This window comes from Pelodiscus sinensis, chromosome 5 (assembly GCF_052426305.1).
Source record: "Pelodiscus sinensis isolate ZL-2025 chromosome 5, ASM5242630v1, whole genome shotgun sequence".
In the NCBI taxonomy this organism is placed as follows: domain Eukaryota; kingdom Metazoa; phylum Chordata; order Testudines; family Trionychidae; genus Pelodiscus; species Pelodiscus sinensis.
The window spans coordinates 89216895-89222894 of NC_143056.1; the positions used below are offsets into that span (position 1 = coordinate 89216895).

At 48.5% G+C, this 6000-nt stretch overlaps 1 long non-coding RNA gene across 2 annotated transcripts in view; it reads right to left on the reverse strand.

Annotated features, from left to right (window-relative positions):
• Positions 1-3222, reverse strand: part of LOC112545864 (uncharacterized) — a 42965-nt gene extending 39743 nt beyond the window's left edge. For both annotated transcript variants that reach the window (XR_016349565.1, XR_016349566.1), the window contains exon 1: positions 3160-3222. This is a non-coding gene — a long non-coding RNA (uncharacterized LOC112545864). The remainder of the gene's footprint in view (positions 1-3159) is intronic.
• Positions 3223-6000: the final 2778 nt, after the last annotated feature.

Here is a 6000-nt window from a genome sequence, read left to right on the forward strand (position 1 = left end):
GAGAGGAAGAGAAAGGGTGGGAGAGGGGAGGGCAACTAAAATGATCAGGGGTTGGGAACAGGTCCCATATGAAGAGAGGCTAAAGAGACTGGGATTTCTCAGCTTAGAAAAGAGAAGACTGAGGGGGGATATGATAGAGGTCTATAAAAGCACGAGTGGTGTGGAGAGGGTGCATACAGAAAAGTTCTTCATTAGTTCCCATAATAGAAGGACTAGAGGACACCAAATGAAATGAATGGGTAGCAGGCTTCAAACTAATAACAGACAGTTCTTCTTTACAAAGCAAATAGTAAACCTGTGGAACTCCTTGCTGCAGGAGGCTGTGAAGGCTAGAACTATAACAGAGTTTAAAGAGAAGTTAGATAAATTCATGGAGGCTGGGTCCATGGAGTGGTATTAGCCAGGGGATAGAAATGGTGTCCCTGGCCTCTGTTTTGGAAGGCTGGAGATGGATGGCACGAGACAAATGGCTTGGTCATTGTCTTCGGTCCATCCCCTCCGGGGAAGCTGGTGTTGGCCGCTGTCAGCAGACAGGCTACTGGGCTAGATGGACCTTTGGTCTGACCCAGTACTGCCGTTCTAAGCTCTGGGCTCAGGGTCGGGGGTCTCACTGGACCACCTTGATTTTCATGCAAACCTGCTCCTCTGTGGCCAGGCTGGCAGCTCTCCTGCCCTAGACGGCCACTTTCCTGTGACTAGTGCGGAGGTTGTGGATGAGGTCCACGATGTCCGCACTAGACCAGGTGGGCGCCCGCCTCTTGCGGCTCCGGGCAGGCTCCTGGGAGCCACCAGCTTGGTCCCAGGAAGAGGCAGAGGGCTGGGTGGCAGCGGGTGGCTGGTTCGTGCCGTGCCACGTGCAGGGTCTGTGGCTGGGTGCTGGCAGGCTTGCACCTGGCACGGGCACCATAGCCAGCCCGTGCCCCTTTAAGGGCTCCGGGGCTGGGAGGGGGATAGAAGAGTTTCCCTGGTGGTGCCCAGAGTGGCCACCAGGGAAAGCTGGGGAGGGCTAGCCTCCCACTAGTTCAAATTAAGTGGCTACACAGCCCTTAATTCAAACTACTTAATTCGAACTAGGCGTTAGTCCTCGTAGAATGAGGTTTACCTAGTTCGAATTAAGCTCTCCGCTAGTTCGAATTAAGTTCAAACTAGCGGTTTGCTAGTGTAGAGCCTATCAAAGTTAATTCAAACTAACATCTGTTAGTTCGAATTAACTTTGTAGTGTAGACATACCCGCAGGTACCACAGTCGGAGAGAGAGAGAGAAGTAGGAAGGAACTCAGGGCGGGCTCGTCCCACGGGGCTGGAGACTTGAGGAACGGAATCCCGCTCCAGCCTTAAAGGGGCGGTGTCCGCCAACCCCCTAGGGCCCTGGGCTGGGGCCCGGAGGTGAGGGCGGGGCTGGGCCCCCTTACCTTCTCCCCTTCCCCCACCTGAGCACCAAGGGACAACCAAAAGGGGCGAAGTGACATTGTAGGGCCGAGGCGAGGGGGCGTCCCATCCAGGACACTGGTAGGGACCCTCAAACTAGAGGGGCGCACCCCCTAGAGGGCCCCACGGACAGAGTCCTGCTAGGCAGGGGCAGCACAGTTGAAATGTGGGTGGAATAACCAGTACGCCCCAGGGACCGGGTGGCATTGGGTGGGAGGGGCGACTGGACCCTCCACCCCCGTGTCCCTTCCGCCCACCTGCCCGGGGGGCAAGAGGAAAAGGGAGGTGGGACCGGAAGGGGGGGTAAGTGGACCCCCCTCGGTGCGCCACCCGACAGCTTAATATTGGTCCGTCCAATACTAGGGACAAACACCTTATATAGGCTCCATAGCAAAAATATCAGGAGTAGTTTATACTTTTCAAGGCAGTTGGATTAGCATTATATTACTGTATGCTGCGGAAATCTCCTCAGACATAGCTAATAAAGCACATCTCTTGGACTACATACAAAATGAAAATGTATTTGCCAACAAGTTTTGAAGATGAGATGCATAAAGAGGCTGTCACTCTGAAGTGGACCCTTTGCTCTATCCGTCAGCTAATGTAAAGTTTCTATCTACAGCCCCCTTCCTTTTCTTCTTATGCCTAACTGAGAAGCAAATGCACCTGCCGAGTTTATAGCAACACCTACTTTAGTCTGCAGACATTCACACCACTATACTCTCTTGCCCTGCTGGACAACTTTAAAAATCATAGCAGAGCTTTTTTAACGTCGTTCCCCTTTCCCAATACTCTCACTCAACACCTCACAGTATATTCTGTCAACTTAACACAGATACATTCTTGATAAAGGGCCCTTATTTCCTGGCGATGCTCCCCATGTTCCCATATCAGGTGAGCAATGGTTTCTTTACTCTTACATGTGTCACACAACTCATATTTGTGTGCATTATTCAAACGCCAGCAATTAGTTCATCTCAATACGATCACCTCTCTGAGCCTTTTATACCTCTGAAGTAGCTGACTATCGTCTATCTGGGGACATATTTCAAAGAATCATCTTCCTCTTTTTCTCTTTATTCTACAGTTTTTGCTATTCTATTGAACTCCTTTTCTGTCTTTTGCTGAATTGCCTCTGTTTATACCCCCCACGCAGCCTTGCCCAGCTGCATTTCATCATAAATTAGACTTGACCCACTCTCCAGGTACAGCCAGGTGGGCTAATTGAATTCTCTCACTACTTTTAACTTTGTTTACATAAGTGGGATAGACACCCCATCAACGATAGTTTTTGCCACTTATTATTTGTAATGCAGTACAACCGTAGTTATAGAGCAGGACCTCATTGTCCTAGGCACTGCACAAACAGAGGGTCCCTTAAATCCTCCTTAAAACTATCTTTTGTCTATGGTGTTTACACCATAACTTGAAAACAGTTGAAAAGTTACAGAAAAGAACAGTTTTATGGAGGAGGCATTAATTTTATGGATGTTTTAGTTCCACTATCTGCTCCATTGCCTGTTTACTTATTGATACCGAAAACTTTGAATGGGAGAGATTGAGGAACTCCCTATTCCAGAATATACCAAAGCACCTTAAGTTAGGACAGCCACACGAAAGGAGATTGGGATTGGTCCTGCCTAGAGCAGGGGGCTGGACTTGATGACCTTCTGAGGTCTCTTCCAGGTGTATGGTTCTATGATTCTATTACCTCTATGTAGATAAGTACTACCTTGCTCAAATTAAAGTTGTATCTTCTACATTCCTGGTGAGTGCTCCAAGCAGTGGATTGAAAGTTCTATGATGCACACTAGCTCCGCCTACGCTTTCTCCTTCCTTCCATTCTCCCATTGTGACTGAGACACAGTCTGTTTGGTGGCTTCAGTACACCTAATGCACGGGGCTCCACAGGAGAGATAGGTGGAAGAGAATGCGTGTCTTCCCCTAGTTCATGAATTGCACAGGGGTGTAGGCAGGACTGACCAGACTTGTCCAGAGTGAAGCACCCGTGTACATGCCCAAAGGTGGTCACTTAGGAGTGTTGGGATTTTCCCCCCGAAAAACTGAGGTGCCAACTGAGTTCAGGTGCCTACAAGGTTATGTGGTAGCTGAATGGGGGCTTTGCAATTCATTGTTGAGGTTAAAACGGGGACTTAGGCATCTAAATATCTTTGTGAATTTTTAGTTCCAGGAACCTAGTCCATTTAACAAACAAAAGGTGAAGGGATGACTTGATCACAAAATATAATTGCCTATTAGGGGAGCACACATTTGATAAAAAGTTCCTCATTGGAGCAAACAAAGGTAAAAGAAGATCCAATGGCTGGGGATGTTGAAGCTAGACAAACGAATTTGGAAATAATATGCAAATTTTAACAGTGAGAGTGATTAAATATTGGAACAGCTTACCAAGGGTTGTAGTGGATTCTCCATCACTGGCCATGTTTAAATCAAGAGTGGGTGTTTTCCCTTTGGTTTGCTCTAGTTCAAACAGGAATCAATTAAGGGAAGCTCTGTGGCCTGAATTGTATAGGAGCTGAGACTGGGTGTTCACAGTGGTTTCTTTGTCTTTATGAATATATAAAGAAAAGCAAAGTCAGCAGGGAGAGGTCCAGGAGGATGAGAATGGAAGACTGGTTCTGATGTTTGGCTAGGATAATGTTATTAAAGATGACAGCAAGAACTGTTTTGGACTACAAGGAGCACTAATGGGGTGGGCAAATACCAGCTCATGGGCAGGATCCGGTTCACTAGGGTTAGCCCCTGGTGGGCCACCACTGCTATATTTACATGCGCCTCTGCATGTACAGATTATTGCAGTTCCCATTGGCTGTGGGTCACCCTTCCTGGCCAGTGGGTACTGTGGAAAGTGGTAGTCTGGTCTGCGCCCCTTCCTGCAGCTCCCACTGGCTGGGAACAGCGATCCATAGCCAACAGGAGCTGTGATCGCCAGTACCCGTGGAGGCGCAAGTAAATATAGTGGTGGCAGCAAACTGCCACTATTTTATTGGCTGTCCTTGGTGTTGATGGGGGTCCCCCAGAAAGTGGGTCTTACATCCTATTGTGATTTGTGAGGTAGGTCATGGCTCTCAGAGCTATTGTGTCAGGCTGTCACAATAGTAAACATCTGCAGACTCTAGGAAACATCACTGCACCTGTTACATTCACATCATGTTTTCAACCATGTCTTCACAACTATGATGGCTAGAAATTCCTTTTAAAAAGTACAAAGTTCCTTCTAAATTGTACAAAGTAGTCTAGTCTTCTCCAACCCTCCCTTACATTCACATACTGGAAAAAAATATCAAACATACATTTTTAAAGGCAGTTAGAACAGTGGTGGGCAACCTGCTGCCTGCAAGTTCCTTGCGGCTCATCAGGGCAAACCACTAGCGGGCGACCAGACAGGTTGTTTACCTAGGGTCCGCAGAAACAACTGCCTGTAGCTCTCATTGGCTGTTGCTTGCTGTTCCCGGCCAATGAGAGCTGGGGGATGCAGCAGCCAGAACATTCCTCTGGTTCACATTGGACGGAAATGGTGATGCGTGTCTAATGGAAGCTTCAGTTAGTTTGGAAAAAAGAAGATTAAGGGGGGACATGATAGCGGTTTTCAAATATCTAAAAGGGTGTCACAAGGAGGAAGGCGAAAATTTGTTCCTCTTGGTTTCTGAGGACAGGACAAGGAGTAATGGGCTTAAAGTGCAGCAGGGGAGGTTTAGATTGGACATTAGGAAAAAATTCCTAACTGTCAGGGTGGTCAAATATTGGAATAAATTGCCAAGGGAGGTGGTGGAATCTCCCTCTCTGGAGATATTTAAGAACAGGTTAGATAGACATCTGTCAGGGATGGTGTAGACGGAGCTTGGTCCTGCCTTGAGGGCGGGGGGCTGGACTCGATGACCTCTCGAGGTCCCTTCCAGTCCTATGATTCTATGATTCTATGATTCAGGTGGGCGTACGAATAGGTGCAAAGTAAACACCCTGTCTGGCAACCCACAGGTGAGATAGAACTTACTTGGGCTTCTCTTGAAAAAAATGGCCTCTGGTACAATAGATTTCCAATACATATTAATCCCAGGTTATATTTGATCTTAATAAGCAAGATGTTAGATTATATAATTTTTATATAGTGATTATTTAAGTACTAGCCAATAGCCCATCATAAGATGGGATTTTTGGGTCTCTGCTCCACGTCTCTCTCTCTCTCCTCCTCCTACTGCCTCCCCCTCTCTCTCTCTCAGCTCTCCTCACTTCCTGCCTCTCTCTCCGTCTCTCTCTTTCTCTTCCCCTCCCCTTCCTGCCTCTCACTCGGGGGACTGTGGAGCCCAAACGGCCATTTGGGCTCCGCACTCCCCATGCTACATGGGGAACACGGAGCCCAAATGGTCACTTGCGCCACTTGCTCTCCCACTGCGGCCCGGCTGAGTGGCGCAAAAGTCAGTCGAGCGCCACTGCTGGAGGCGAAGGGGAATGGGGCGGTGACGTTCACAGCCAGGGGGTGGGGCCTGGAGCCACTGTCATGCCGCACATCGCCGCCCCACCCCCTTTTGCCTCCCCTCCATGGCGCTCGGCT